This window comes from Gossypium arboreum, chromosome 5, assembly GCF_025698485.1.
Source record: "Gossypium arboreum isolate Shixiya-1 chromosome 5, ASM2569848v2, whole genome shotgun sequence".
NCBI lineage: Eukaryota > Viridiplantae > Streptophyta > Magnoliopsida > Malvales > Malvaceae > Gossypium > Gossypium arboreum.
The window spans coordinates 14,073,947-14,089,939 of NC_069074.1; the positions used below are offsets into that span (position 1 = coordinate 14,073,947).

Genomic DNA, 15,993 nt, shown 5'->3' on the forward strand with positions numbered 1-15,993 from the left:
GATTATTAAGGCATCCTGCGGGTTCTTTAGCTTGGAAATCATTTGACAGTAAATTTCCAAGCTTTGCAAGTAATTCAGAATGTGAGGCTTGGGCTAACATCTGTGGATTTAATCCTTTTAAAATCATTAGTACTCCATACAATACTTGGCTTGTAGTGCTTGTTCCTTACAATTTGCCTCTGTAGATTTGTATGAAGCAATCTTCTTTTATCTTATCTATGATTATCCCTGGAGAGAAAGGTCCCGAGAATGATATTGACATTTATATGCAGCCCCTTATTGAAGGGTTGAAACAGTTATGGGCGAGTGTTGAAATATATGATGTCTTGAGAAAGGAGAACTTTTATTTACATGTAGCTTTGTTGTGGATTATTAATTCTTTCCCAGCTTATTCCAATTTATCTGGTTAAAGTACCAAAGGACGTTATGCTTGTCCTTGTTGTGCGGCAGAAACATATTCAAAGTGGTTATATAATAGGAAGAAGTTCTTTTATATGGGGCATCGTCAGTGGTTAGATAGAAATCATAAATTTAGATTTCAGAGGACTCTATTTGATGGTACTGAAGAGTTTAGAGAAGCTCTTGAGCAGACCATTGGATCTAAAATCTTGTTCATGTTAAAAGATATCAATTTTAGTTATGGGAAGATGAATCAACCACCCAACACGCAAACAAAGATAAGACCAAGGGAGGCGTATTGTTAGCGATGTTGACCAGTAGATTGATGATGAATCTGATGAAGAGGATGATCCTAATGAGACGGACTTATGGAAAAAAAAGAAGTATTTTTTTTTAGTTATCTTATTAGGAGCATCACATTTTGCAACACAATCTTAATGTCATGCATATTGAAAAGAATGTTTGCGAGAACATCATCGGAACAATTCTGAATGTCGATAGCAAAATCGAAAGACAATCTTGAGAGTCGACTTGATCTAGTTGACATGGGAATTCGACGTGATCTTCATCCCCAATTACTTCCGAATGGAAAATCTCGGTTGTCGCCTTCTATTTTTGCAATGTCGAAGAAAGAAAAAAAATGTTTTGCACGGTGTTGAAAGATATAAATGACCCAGATGCGTATGCATCAATATATATCTCGATGTGTGAGTCTTAAAGATCGAAAACTATATTCCCTAAAATTACATGATTATCATATATTGATGCAAGATTTACTGCCAGTTGCTTTACGGTATTGTATGTAAAAAAAGGTGACGTCTTGTGTAATACCCCATACCCGTACCTGAGACCAAGATAGGATACGAGACATTACCGAGATTTTCAGAATAATTTCAATTAATTTATATTATTTAGTATTCATTTTCATGTTTCATATAACATCCTTTTCATATATTCAATTCAAAATATCATATAAAATACGATACAATACTTAAATTGTCATATTTACATGCTCATTCAGGATATACAAACCTACCTAACTAAATTGCAGAAATACCAAGATTTAGGGGCATATTGGTAATTTACCATTTTCCCAAATTTCACCCAATCTTAAATTGATAATTTCATTCAATTTATTAATTTAGATAATAAAACAATTCATTCCCTTCAATTTAGTCATTTTTAACTTTTTTACAAAATTTGCCCCCTAAAGTTTTACTTTTATTCAATTTAGTCCATGAGCTTAAAACATGCAAATTAGCCATGCTAACTGAATATTCATATATATTTTCCTCCTCCTCCTCTCCATTCCACATCCTTAATGTGTAACGTCCCCTAACCTTATACCGTCACCGGAACAGGGTTACGAGACATTACCAGTTAGTACAGTCCAATTTCGGTCATTAATTAAAATAAATATTCACACACATCCTAGTTTTAAGATGTCGTCCCTTTAATGGGACATCGCGGTCCAATATGAACAGTAAATTCAATTCGGGACTAATTTAAAATCACTACGAATTTTTAGTAAATTTCAAAATTCATACTACATACCGTTGCCAACCATAATTTACTCATTTCATCAATACTTTTACAACCTAAATGACTCTCATTAAACATCCTGGGTACATGTCATTATCAATACTCAACATACTTTACCTTAATGAATTGGGATGCTGATTCAACGTACTATCTTTACTTAACTCAATGCGAAACAAACCGTGACAATGAGTATGGTATACTCAAGGGTATTTCTATAATCCGAACAATTAATAATATAACAAATACTTAAGTTCATAATAAAATTACAATTATTCAATTATTTATTCATAGATAAATTTCAACTACTTACCATATAAATTTTATACAAATCATATAATAAACACAATAACATAATTGTTCAATTCTTAACTAAATCCATTATTATTTACTCCATCCTTTCACTTACTACTCGGTATAGTTGTAACGGCCTAATTTTCAGTGGTGTCAGAAATGGTGATTTGAGATCACTAAATTCGACAAATAAGATTGAACAAGATAGTAATTTAATATTTATGAGTCAAGTAAGAATTTAGAAGAATTTGTGAAATGGTGAAATTAGTGAATTAAAAGAATTTATTAGGTCAAACGGGTCAAAAATGAGGTATCGAGACCTCAAAGTTGAAAATCGAGCTATAAATATTTTTATAAATATTTATGGAGTGTCATTGAGTTAGTATTAAAGTTTCGTTAGAAAATTTTAACGCTTGGATGGCTAATTAATTAAAAAGGACTAAATTGAAAATAGCGCAAAATTTGTTAAATTGTGAGTAAATAGCTTAAGTATTTAAAAGATGGATTTAAAGAGCAATTAGACCCAAAGGTTAATGGCTGGACGGTTTGGGTATGAAATAAGCAAGAAAACAATGTGAACAAGGGCAAAATTGGAAATAGCATAAAAGTTAATAGTTAAATAATGATGTAATTGAAAATCTAGACATTTCTTCATATTTTCTCAGCTAAAACGCCATAGAAGGTCTGGAGAAAGCTGGTTTTCATATTTTACATCATGTGAGTTTAATTCTTACTTTTCTTGATAATTTTATGTTTTTATGACTTTTACAATTAGGTCCACTTGTAGAATTCATTAGTTTTTGATTTTATGGGTGAAATTGGAAGTTACCCTGGATGGATAAGGGAATTTTATGATGAATTATTATGAAATTTAAGTTCTAATTTTATATTAAGGTGGTTTTATTAAGTGATTTTGATAGGAAATGATATTTAGGACCTAATTGTGAAAAAGTTGTGAATTGAAGGTTTCTGTTGAAATTAAGAATATAAAAGGTTTTGAAATAGTTTATAATGATAAAATAAAGTGTTAATTGAGAAAAATTAGTTCAATTGATGGGTGAATTGAGAAGGGACTAAATTGTGAAAATTGTAAATTTTGGGGTAAAAGTGCAATTTTGAAATTTGAACAGCATAAATTGTGAAGTGAAATAGAATTGAAATGGATGCTAATGAAGGAATGATTTTATAATTATAGATCAAGAAAACGAACTGAATCGTGGAAAGGAGAAAATTCAAGAATAGTCCCTGAATTTCTACGACTTTTACAAATTAGTCCAGGTAAGTTCATATGGCAAAGTTCAATGTTTTGATATGAAAATATTATGATTGTTAAAGTATTTTATTGTTGATGAATACTATCAATTTGCATTAACTAATGAATAATGTGTAACTAAAAGTACAAATTAGTAGGAACAATGGATTTGAGTGCTTCTATTCTGTGACCCTGATGAGTTGACGAAACATATGTGACAAGTGTGCCCGTTTAAGACCATAGCTGGGCTATGGCATCCGTGCAATGTGATAATGTGACTCAGATAAGACCATAGTGGGCTATGGCATCGGATAATGTGATAATGTGATTCCGTATAAGACCATGTCCGGATATGGCTTCGTATGATATGTGAACCGTGTAAGACCATGGCAAGGCTATGGCTTCGTGTGTGATGCGATCAATGTGAAAGTCCATGGTTTACTATGGCAATGTGATAATGAAGCACTCAATTCCCTTATTGTTCCCTAATTTGACAATGAAGTAAATGAGAAATGGGCCTAAGGGAGTTAAATTGTGAGTTGCCATATGGAAATTATTCCAATGAGTTATTAATGAAATTGTGATTTGGAGGATGAAATAGTTAAACTAATAGATATATGATTGTGTACGATATTTGATATGATTTGTGTTTATATGCCTATGAGCTTACTAAGCTTCAATAAGCTTACTTGTGTGTGTTTAATATTTTTATGTAGATTGACTTGAAGTGAAGTGGGTAGATCGGATCAACACAACAGGGCACACTATTCAGATCAATTCGGTAGTTTTTGTTTTATGTTTAAAGATTTATATGGCATGTATAGAGTTTGAATGAATTGAAGTAAAGATGTTATAAACTAGTTAACAATATTTGTACTAAAATAGTTTTCGGTAAGTAGCAGTAGTTTGACTTTGAAAAATCACTAAAAATAGTAGAAATGGAATTAAATAATGAATAAATTATGTAATTGAACCTTGATGAGTCTATTTTCATATGGAAGAAGCAAAACAGGTATATGAGCTATATTTTATGAGATGTTTAAATTTTTGTGAAACAGGGCCAGAGCGATTTCTGGATCCCCTGTTCTGACTTTGGAAATTCACCATAAATTTTACAAAGATAATTAGAAGTCATACTTTATATTTACAGATTCCTTATTGAGTCTAGTTTTATTAGAGACAAACGGCATAGTCATTGAAGCTCTGTACAGAGAGATATCTGATTTGTAATACACAAAGGTCAGAGTAGTCAAACCCTGAAACAGGGGAGATTTTAAATAATAAACTGTACTAATTGGCTTGACCAAAAATTCTAGAAAAAAATTGGCAAGTAGATATATGAGTATAAATTTAGAGAAAATTTACGGATTTGGATTTCGAGTTTTATAACTCGAGATATGAATTATTTAGCAACTATGACACAGTTGAACAGCTTGTCTGAAAAGTATTATATAAATTATCTAAATTTGGTTAAGTGCTCAAATAAGTTTAGTAGTGCCTTGTGCTCGACTCCGGCAACGGTCTCGGGTAAGGGGCGTTACAGTGAGGTAATGTGATAGTTTAGAGCATTCGATGTTACATAAAATCTGAGTTGTTAAAGGGGTTATCAAAATTATCCTTTCCAATGTTGATTTTGGGATGGAAATGAGAAGGATTATTCTTGAGGCCATATCAGAATTATTTCTATGTCGGAAAGAGGAAAATGTGATGTATCCTATTCTTAAAGGTTTGGCGAGATTTATAAATCATATCGGTATTGAATGAATTCCTACTCATCAGCTTCATGGAATTTCAGGTCTCTTTGATTGTTGGATTTCTTGGAATTCCGGTCTCCATTAAATCAAGTTGAGATACGGGTTTTATGTCATGATATCATGGGAAACTGAGAAGGGTTGAAAATTTAAGAATTATTAAGAGATGAGTCCGTAAGCTTTCAGAATATATGAGAAATTAAAGAGATATATTGGAGGCACTGCCTGAGTGAAAGTTCTTCAGCACCGAATATGAAATTGAGGAATCTAAGTGAAGGCCACTTTTCTGGTAAGATTTTCGGGGACGAAAATCCCTAAAGGGGGGAGAATTGTAATATCCCGAATTAGGGCCTAATCGGAATAGTGATTTCGTGACTACAAATCCGAGATAGAAATAATTATTTTATAATTATTTTGAGGTTTATGATATGATTGAATGATTGTGTGAAAATTTCGTGATGAAATTCTATGCATAAAGTGCTTAAGTTGAGATTAGGGACTAAATCGAATAATTTGCAAAACTTGCATTCTAGAAGTTTTTAGTATGAAATTGCTTTAGAATATTAATGAGGAGGTCTTAAATAGCAATTTGACCAATTTCTAAGTCTATGGAAAAAAAAATTTGGACATGGATGGAATTTTTGGAAAGTTTAGTAGTAAGGGCATTTTGGTCATTTGGATATTAAATGAAATTATGTAGTATAGGAAGTTGTAGATAAACGGAATAAAACGAGGTATCGAGACCTCAAATTCATAAACCGAGCCATAAATATTTTTAGAAATATTTATGGAGTGTAAATAAGTTAGTATTAAAGTTTCACAAGAAATTTTAAGATTTCTATGAGTTAATTAGGTGAAAAGGACTAAATTGAACTAAGTGAAAATTGTGAGATGTGATTAAATAGCTTAAGTATTTAAAAGATGGATTTAAAGAGCAATTAGACCCAAAGGTTAATGGCTGGACGGTTTGGGTATGAAATAAGCAAGAAAACAATGTGAACAAGGGACAAAATTGGAATTAGCATAAAAGTTAATAGTTAAAAAATGATGTAATTGAAAATCTAGACATTTCTTCATCTTTCTCAGCCAAAAACGCCTTAGCAGGTCTCCTATTCTGGTTTTTCATATTTTTGCACCATGTAAGTTCAATTTTTACTATTTCTTAGTAATTTTTATGTTTTTGTGACTTTTACAATTAGGTCCAATCATCTAATTCATTAGTTTTTAATTTGGTGGGTGAAATTGGAAGTTACCCTGGCTGAGTAAGGGCAGTATATGATGAATTATTATGAAATTGAAGTTCTAATTTCATATTAAGGTTGTTTTATTAAGTCATTTTGATAGAAAATGGTATTTAGGACCTAATTGTGAAAAAGTTGTGAATTAGATGTTGGTGTTGAAATTTAGAATATCAAGGGTTGTGAAATAATTTATAGTGATAAAATAAAGTGTTAATTGAGAAAAAAATAGTTCAATTGATGGGTGAATTGAGCAGGACTAAATTGTAAAACTCAGAAATTTTAGGGTAAAAGTGTAATTTCAAAATTTGAACAGCATAAATTGTGAAGTGAAATAGAAATCAAATAAATGCTAATGAGTAGAAATAATTTATATTATAGATCAAGAGAAACGAGATTCAAGTCGTGATCGAGGAAAAAAATAAAGTTTACGAGGAATAGGCTCGATTGCTAATATTTTATATCGAGGTAAGTTCATATGATTTTTAATAATGCAATGTGTAATTTAATGTTTTGAAATGAAAATTTCATGAATGATATAGTATATTATTGCACATAAAATGTCATTAAATTGTGATAATTGTAAAATGATATTTGAATAAAAGTATAAATTAAATGGAACAACGGACTTGAGTACTTTCATTCAAGGGCTAAGACGAATTGATTTGAAAGACCATGGTTGGACCATGGCAGCATGTGAAATGTGATTTCCGTATAAGACCATAGCTGGCCTATGGCTTCGAGAAATGTGATATGTGCTTCAGTATAAGACCATATCCGGATATGGCATCGGTGTGATATGTGCTATCGCATAAGACCATATATGGGATATGGCATCGGTGTGATATGTGATCCGTAAGACCATGGCTAGGCTATGGCCTCGGTATGTGATATGTGACTATGTGCAAGACCATAGTTTTACTATGGCATTGTGATAATGAGGTACTCAATTCGTAATCGCTCCCTAATTTGATTATGAACGAAAATGTAAAATGGCCCAAAAGATTAAGAATTGGTGAATACTATGAAAATGACACGATTTGGAATAAGTTCTTGATACTTGATGACATTGAGATTATGGATCTATGCTTATGAAGCATAATTATGTGTTCTTACCATGATGGATGAAATGATATTGTATGGATTTAGTGAATAATAGTGGTGAATGAATAAATATGGCCTTGGCAGTTTTGGGTTACTGCAGTAGTGTATATTTTGAAATTCACCATAAATTGTGGAAATTGAGTTAAGGGCTGAATAAAATATGAGATTAAAGCCTGATGAGTCTAGTTTCATATAGAGGAAACGGTACATGCAATTGGACTTTATGTTATGAGATATTTAAATTGATGTGAGACAGAGTCTGAATGACTTCGAGATCCCCTGTTCTGATTTTAGAAAATCATTAGAAATTGTAAAAAAATAATTATGAGTTTTAATTTATATATTTAAAATCCTTATCGAGTCTATTTTCAATATGGATAGACGGGAACATCATCCAAGTCCCGAATTATGAGATAAATAATTTTTAGTGAAGAGAGGCCAGAACTGTTGGACAGCGAAACAGGGGAAACTTTAATGAATAAACTGTACTAAATGGATAAACGAAAAATTATGGAAATTTTATGGAAGAAAGGTATATGAATCTAGTTTCAAGGAAAATTAACAGAACTTAATTTAGAGTTTCTTAGCTCCAGAAATAAATTATTTAGTAAATGTATCTCGATAAAACAGTTTAAGCTGAGTATGTATAATTGTACAATTGTGGTGTTTTATCTTAAAAGCATGTTGGTAGTTGCTTATTAATTTCATATGGACTTACTAAGCATTTATGCTTACTCCTCATTTTCATTCCTTGTAGTTTTGACAAGCCAGCTCGTAAATCGAACGGTTGGAGGCCCACTCACACTATTCGTATACCATCTTGGCATAATGGCTTGTATGTTTTGAGTATGGCATGTATAGCATTATAATCATTTTGTATATATGGTCTTATGATATGGATATTGAGTGGTATGGAATGTTAGTAATGATTAGCCATTGGAATGGCTAATCATGATCATATTTGGTGTTATGTATGCTAAATTGCTAGCTAATCCATGGAAACCATGAAATAGGCAAATTTTACCATAAAATAGATTCGATACAAAGAAGATGGACGTGAGTTTGAAAAATCATTAAAAATAGTAGAGATATAATTAGTTGATGAATAAAATATGTAATTGAAGAATTATGAGTCTATTTTCATATGGATGGAACAAAACAGGTATATGAGTTATATTTTATGAGAAGTTAAATTTTTTTGTGAAACAGGGCCAGAGCGATTTCTGTGTTAAATTTTTTTGTGAAACAGGGCCAGAGCTATTTCTGGATCCCCTATTCTGACTTTTAAAATTCACCATAAATTGTACAAAGATAATTAGAAGTCATGCTTTATATTTACAGATTCCTTATTAAGTCTAGTTTTATTAGAAACAAACGGCATAGTCATTGAAACTCTGTACAGGGAGATATCTGATTCGTAATACACAGAGGTCAGAGCAGTCGAACCCTAAAACAGGGGAGACTTTAACTAATAAACTGTACTAATTGGCCCAACCAAAAATTCTAGAAAAAAATTTAGTAGATAGATATATGAGTCTAGTTTAAGATAAAATTTATGGAATTTGATTTCGAGTTTCGGAACTCGAGATATGAATTTTTAAGCAACTATGACGCAGTTGGACAGCTTGTCCGAATTTGTTTAAGTGCTCAAATAAGTTTAGTAATGCCTCGTGCTCCACTCTGACGACGGTCTCGGGTAAGGGGGCGTTACATGAATATACCTTTAGTTAACTCTTTTTATAATGTTGTATATCGTGTTTAGGTTTCTATGCAAATTGAAGTCTTATTGTCGTAATAAGTGTTATCTAAAAGGATCAATTACTGAAGGTTACTTGGCAGAGGAGTCTATTACTTTCTGCTCTAGATGTTTAGAAGATGTTGAAACAAGACTGAATAGACCAAGTAGAAATGCTGGGCTCACTAATCATAACTTAACCGAAACTTATCTATTTCAAAGTTATGGAGAACCAATCAGCAAAGTTGAAATTGCACACTTAGATGATAGATTTTAGGTACAAGCACATATATATGTTCTTTTTCACCACGATTAAGTTTTAGAATTTGATAAATGCTCATCTTTTTAATTTGTTTATCTTCTAACCAAGTAATCCACTTTTTAACGTAATAAGTACAAACAAGTCTTGAGATCTCGTTCACGTTCCCGAAGATTACAACATCGAGAGATTCATAAGTTATTCACAGAATCTTTTCATGAATGATTAGGGCAAATTGTATGCAATGGTTAGGGCAAATTGTATGCAACTGAAGCTTTCATTGACAAATAATAATATTTTCGTATAACATTTATAATTAATCAATTTACTTTCGATTCAATAGGTTTGGAGTGGAAAGGACATCAATGACGAAGTTAAATGGCTTTCCCAATATCCGAATAGAGTAGTAAAAAGATATACTACCTTCCTCATTAATGGATTCAGGTTTCATACAAAATCTTACGAAAGATTGAGGAGGACTGAAAATTGTGGAATAGTTGTTAATTCTTCAATTACAAGTTATGCTAGTGTAGGGACAACAATCATGTTGAGGAAAATGTGGAGTATTACGAACTTCTTACTGACATTATTGAGTTGGATTACTATGGCAAATGGAAGGTTGTCTTATTTCGATGTGATTGGGCTGATGTTAATATTGCTCGTAGAATTAAAAAAGATCAATTTGGCTTTACAATGGTGAACTTCTCTCGATTAATTCACATTGGACAACAATTGATAGACGAGCCGTATGTATTTTCTTCTCAAGTCAAACAAGTTTTTTACTTGAAAGATCCAATTGATGAGGGTTGGTACGTTGTACTCCGTAACACCCCTAGAGACTTGTCTGACATGGGCAATGGAAGTAGAGATAACATCGACGAAAGATCAGAAACTTTGTCTTTTCCAGAACAAAACTTAAATGAAACTATCCCTAGTACTAGTACACAATTTCAATGGGTTTGCCAGGATGTGGATGATATATTTATGAATCATGATGTAGTAAGATTTTACTATTTTTTTTAATTATATGTAATATTATAATTTAAATCTTGATCTTGTTAAATATTTCAACTATTTTATATGTATTATTATTGTTGTAATTAGTTACTAATATTTCAACTATTTTATGTGTATTGCAGATAAAATGCCTAGAAGAAAATTGCAAGATCTAAGTATTATTCAAAATCCTCCAAATTCGGAAGAAACAAATAGTGAACAACAAACTACTATTGGATCTTCGAATGTTCTAAATACAGTTGATGCAAAAATTCAAAGTAATGTTAACTTTAATTTACATGCATGTTGACTTTTATTATTGATTTTTTTGTTTTAAATTCTTATATTATAATATATCGTTTTTCAGCTGAAAGTGGTGGGAGTCGCAAAACTCGAGGACGTACGCTATTAAAAGATTTATATGAGTTAAATTTTGTCGAGTGTGTCAAAGTAGCTAGAAACAGTCATAGGTAGCCTATTAGATCAAAAGCTCAACTTTTAGCAAGATACTTGGGATTATAGCACGAAATGTCAATCTGTTGCCTATCAACTACGAGTCATGGCATCATATGTCTGATAGTAACAAAAATCAAGCTCTCGATAATATTACGGTAATAACGTGAATGTAATTTATAATAATTTGGTTTAAGTTTCATTTATATTTACTTTCTAAACTTGTGTTATTTGCAGGATAGATTTGCTTTAGAGGTCTCGGATAATTATGTGAAGAAGGCATTAGGAAAAAAATGGAGAGATCATAAAAGTGTTTTAAAAAAGGAATATTTTAAAAAATATATAAGCCTCTAAGAGAAATTGCGAAATGTCCCGCCGGGAATGCTGAGGTACCAATGAGAAGATGTAGTTAGATTTTGGAATTCAAAGAAATGAGAGGTATTACATACTTTCAAACTCTTATAATTTTTTTGGTTTATATTATTTACTATATACGTAATAATGATTTCATAATGTAGGATCGTGTGTGAGTTGGAACTACAAGTAGGTAAAAACAAAAATTCACGCACACAGCTGGGTCGAAAAGTTTTGCTTGTGTAGTTGATGACGAGATATTTTGAATTTATTAATTGTGTCAAATATTAATTACTTTCTACTAAATAATATTTTTTCCTACTATATTGTAGAAATTGTTGTCTGGTTAAAAAGTTGGACGCCTTCAACTTTTTGGCATTACACATAGAAAGAAATATGGATCTCTTATGACTACTGAAGCTGCAAAAATTATAGTATATTTACTTAATAAAATTTAAGTTATTTTAAATATTTATCATGTTTAATTATAATGGTTTAATTCGTTGTTTGTAATGCAAATAATGATAAGTTATGTTGCATTTGTTTTAATTATATATTTTGTTTCTAACTCTTTAGTTGATTTATTAGGAGAAACTAAAGGATAAAAGGGCGAAGTATGAAGCTATCGCTTTAAAGTGATAGTTTTGTTAATCTTGACAACATTGATAACCGAATTATTACTGAAGTTTTGGATCCTGAAAGGTATGGTCGGGTCGATTTCAAGGATCTTTTGTTAACCCAACCCAATATTTTGGATCCAACTTGCAACACCACATGCCTTCGGGGAATCAGGCTCAAGTTGAAGTCCAGGTTAAGAGACCAGATGGCTCAAATGCAAGCGAGCACAGTTGAGCAAATTGTTCAACTTAAAGGGGAGGAAGCATCAAAAGAAGCAGAGGCTCAAAGAAAATATGAAGAACTCCAGCTACAACTTAAAGCGGAGGCAGCAGCAAGGGAAACAGAAGCAAGTAGAAAATATGACGAACTCTAGCTACAGCTTTAGAATATGATGAAGTTATTTCAGCAGTCGCAACATCTGTCATCTTAGACATTTGTTTTCTTATTGTGAGAATATTATAACAATATAACTTTTGAATATAATATATTTTGTTATTTCATTTATTAATTTAGATCATATACATATTTTTTTGTTGGATTTAAAGTATCATTTAAATTTACAGTTTTTGTTGGATTTAATATTATAGAAAATTATGTTTGACAATTCAAATTTCATACGAATGAAAATAGGCTGGTAAAAATTTGTTAAAGTTAGTAGCGTTTTATTTTCAATTTTTTTGAGATTTTGATAAATTCAAAATAATAATAAATAGAAGGGATGTTAACGTCAGGCAGGAAACCTGGGCCGACAAGAAACCTGGGCCGACAAGAGACCGTTTGTTTGCTTCCAAACGTGTTTTACATGCACCATGGACTCCACTCCACGACTCTACGTGCAATTATTTTCCAACATAATAATTGAGTTGCTTCACTTTAGATAAATACCATCAATTGTATTCTTTTTTATAGACACAGAATTTAAGTTGTAGTACTGCTATAATTGTACACTCAATTTTGTAGCCTCTAAAAGGGTGCAGTTATATTACTATTGGCCCAATTAAGTGTAGAGATTAAAATTTAAGCATATTTTAACTTAATTGTAAAGTAATTTAAGTTATAATATATTATTTGATATTTAAGTTTGATACTTTTTATGATGCAGCGCATATATCATTTAAATTTTTAGTGTTTAATTCAAATTTTAAGGTCAATTTCATGAAAATCATAATTAACTAATAATATTAGTAATTAACTTTTATTAAACCAACTCGACACTTGAAAAGAAAACACAAGTCATTAGACTGTATTTAACAAATTAAATACAAAATTAAGTAAATTCACAATTAACACTAAATTTATTCTATTAACAAAACAAAAAAAATCAAACCTAATAATATTAGTACTTAACTTTCGTCAAATCAAAATTCTAAAACCGAATGAAACAATAAAAATTTAATATTATTACTTTTGGATACGAAAATGTATAACTTTCTTAAAATATAAATATCACATTAAATAAAAAATACAAGACACCACATTAAAAAGTGTCAAACTCAGATACCAAATCATATATAAATTCAAATAATTTAAATTAACATTTAGTGAGTAGTTTATAATGGTATTAAGTATTTCCTTCGTATTTCTTTATACACAAGAGCAAAAGGAGAAATATAAGAAATATTATTTATTTATTTATTTTATCTTGAAGAAGTGAAGAATGGAAAAACGGAAAATTAAAATATTAATTTAAAATGATAAAAGGAAAAAAAAGAAAACCTAAAACTAAAAATAAAAATAAAAATATATTTTATTGATTTTAATCTAAAAACAAGTCAATTACAACATAAAATATCGATTTTTCTTTTATTGTACATTGCAAAATTAAACATATTTTACAGGCTTTTATAAAGAAAAGAAGGAAAACGAATAAATAAACTTGCAGCAGGCACTTGATGACGGTGGCATGTCTTGAGACGTTTGAACTTTAAAATTGGGTTAATATATTATTTGGTATTTAAGTTTAGTTTTAATATTCAATGTGGTACTTTAGTTTTTAATCTCAATTTGATATTTGAGTTTGACTTTAATATTCAATTTGATACCCAAATCAAACAACACCATATAACCCGATAATATTTGTCATGTGCTCTAATAAAAAACATAAGTACTTAATTGTGATAAAAAAATTTAAATATCAAAGTGAATACTAAAATCAAACTCAAATACTAAATTTGATAAAATAAATAAATGTCAAAATAGATATTCTAACCAACTCAAGTATTAAATAATATATTAACCCTTTAAAATTTTGTGATAAAGTTTAGGATCTTTCTTTAAATTAAGCTCACATGTTTAATTTATATCTTATTTTCTTTGCTGGTAATTGAGTGTTTCTTTTTTCTCTAGCCGTTATTTTTTCCGTATTGATAGAGCTAATTTTTCATTACTTTTGAAAATTATTTATGAAAAGTTTAGTTTAAACTTTAAGTATTTAAAATTATTATTAAAAATATTTTTAAGAAATAAAATTTTCATTTTAAACATAACATTGTAAAATAAAAATTTAAATTTAAACAATGTTTAAATTAGTTAATATTATAATATTTTAGAAAAAATATTAAAAATTATTTATTACAACTCATTATTAATATTTAAATATATGAAATATAATTTTAAATATTTGTAAGTAATTAATGTTAATTATTGTAATTTTCAAAACAAATATTAATTATTGTAAAAATTAATTTAAATATATAATAGTTATATTTTAATTAAAATATAACCATTAAAAATTTAAATATATAATTTTATATATCTGAAATAAATTTCAATAGAAAAATAATTATATACTTAATATAATATTATATAAAATATATTATAATATAAATAAGAGTTAAATATGTCTTTTTGCCTTTTTATAAAAAATATTAAAAATTAATTAATTACAAAAATATGGTGGGAAATAAATTAATTACGAAAATAAGACGTTTGCTTCATGAACTTTGGGTGTTGCCTAACACATCAGCGACGCCAATAAACTGTTTTAAAAAAAATTGATAGGAAAAAAAAGTAAAAAATATGAAAATAATAGTTTTTTTAAATTAATGTCGCAATGTGTTAGGCAACCCTTTTAATTAAATAAAAAGAAAATTGTTGTTTTAGCAATTAAATGTAGAGAAAAGACATTAAGATATTAAATACATAAAAAGGCATTAAAGTATTAAATGTAAGGAAGAAGGCTATTGTCCGGTGATAAAATTTTAAATTAAAAAGCTTATCCTATTTTAAGATAAACTTAAATTTGTATTTAACTAGGGTAAAGAATATCTCTAGTCTTTTTCAATATACCATGAATTTGCAAACATAAATTTCACATCGAAAATAAGTCTTTGAAAAATTTAAAACAGCTCAAAGAAATTTTATTTATAAAATAGATTACAATTTTTGGATAAATCCTTTTTATTCTTTTTTAAGTGGAGATTTAATTTTATAAGAATCATCTAAATTTAAGCTTGAATGGATGAGGCCGCTATAAAGATCGTCAAGATTAGATCTTGAAACTAGGTTTGGAGATGCCAGCTTGATAATTTGATTTATTATTTGTTCAAGAGCCCTTGAGATCTAATTTTAAGTTAATGAAATACATTTCAAATGTTGTTGAGACTAGATCTTAAAAAATGGATTTAGATAAAGTTTGATACAAGGATCTTTGAGAATTAATCTTAGGTCAATGTAGTTCACTTAAGAGCCATGGAGACTAGATGCGTGTGAGACTTGATATTAGATAAATAATTTTCCTTTAAGGGCCTATAATTTAATTAAAGATGGACAATAATTACATATAATAAATTTTGATTGTTACAAAATTTCTATTGTATACTAAAAATATAATTCATACATTTATTCTAAAAAAAATTAATTAAATAATATGTAATTTCATGAACCACAGTCCACAAATAGGACACCATACTTAGATCAGCAAACGCGAAACACGTTGGGGGTAGGGCATTCCAAGTGTGAATACAGGCATTTGGTCCCCCCACTCAACTTGCATACTCTTA

General features: G+C 29.6%; 1 long non-coding RNA gene across 1 annotated transcript; it reads left to right on the forward strand.

The window, feature by feature from the left end:
• The first annotated feature begins 3,378 nt into the window (after positions 1 to 3,378).
• On the forward strand, positions 3,379 to 4,444 carry LOC128292957 (uncharacterized). Its single transcript, XR_008282956.1, has 2 exons — positions 3,379 to 3,510; positions 4,201 to 4,444. It is a non-coding gene; the product is annotated as an uncharacterized LOC128292957 (long non-coding RNA).
• Positions 4,445 to 15,993: the final 11,549 nt, after the last annotated feature.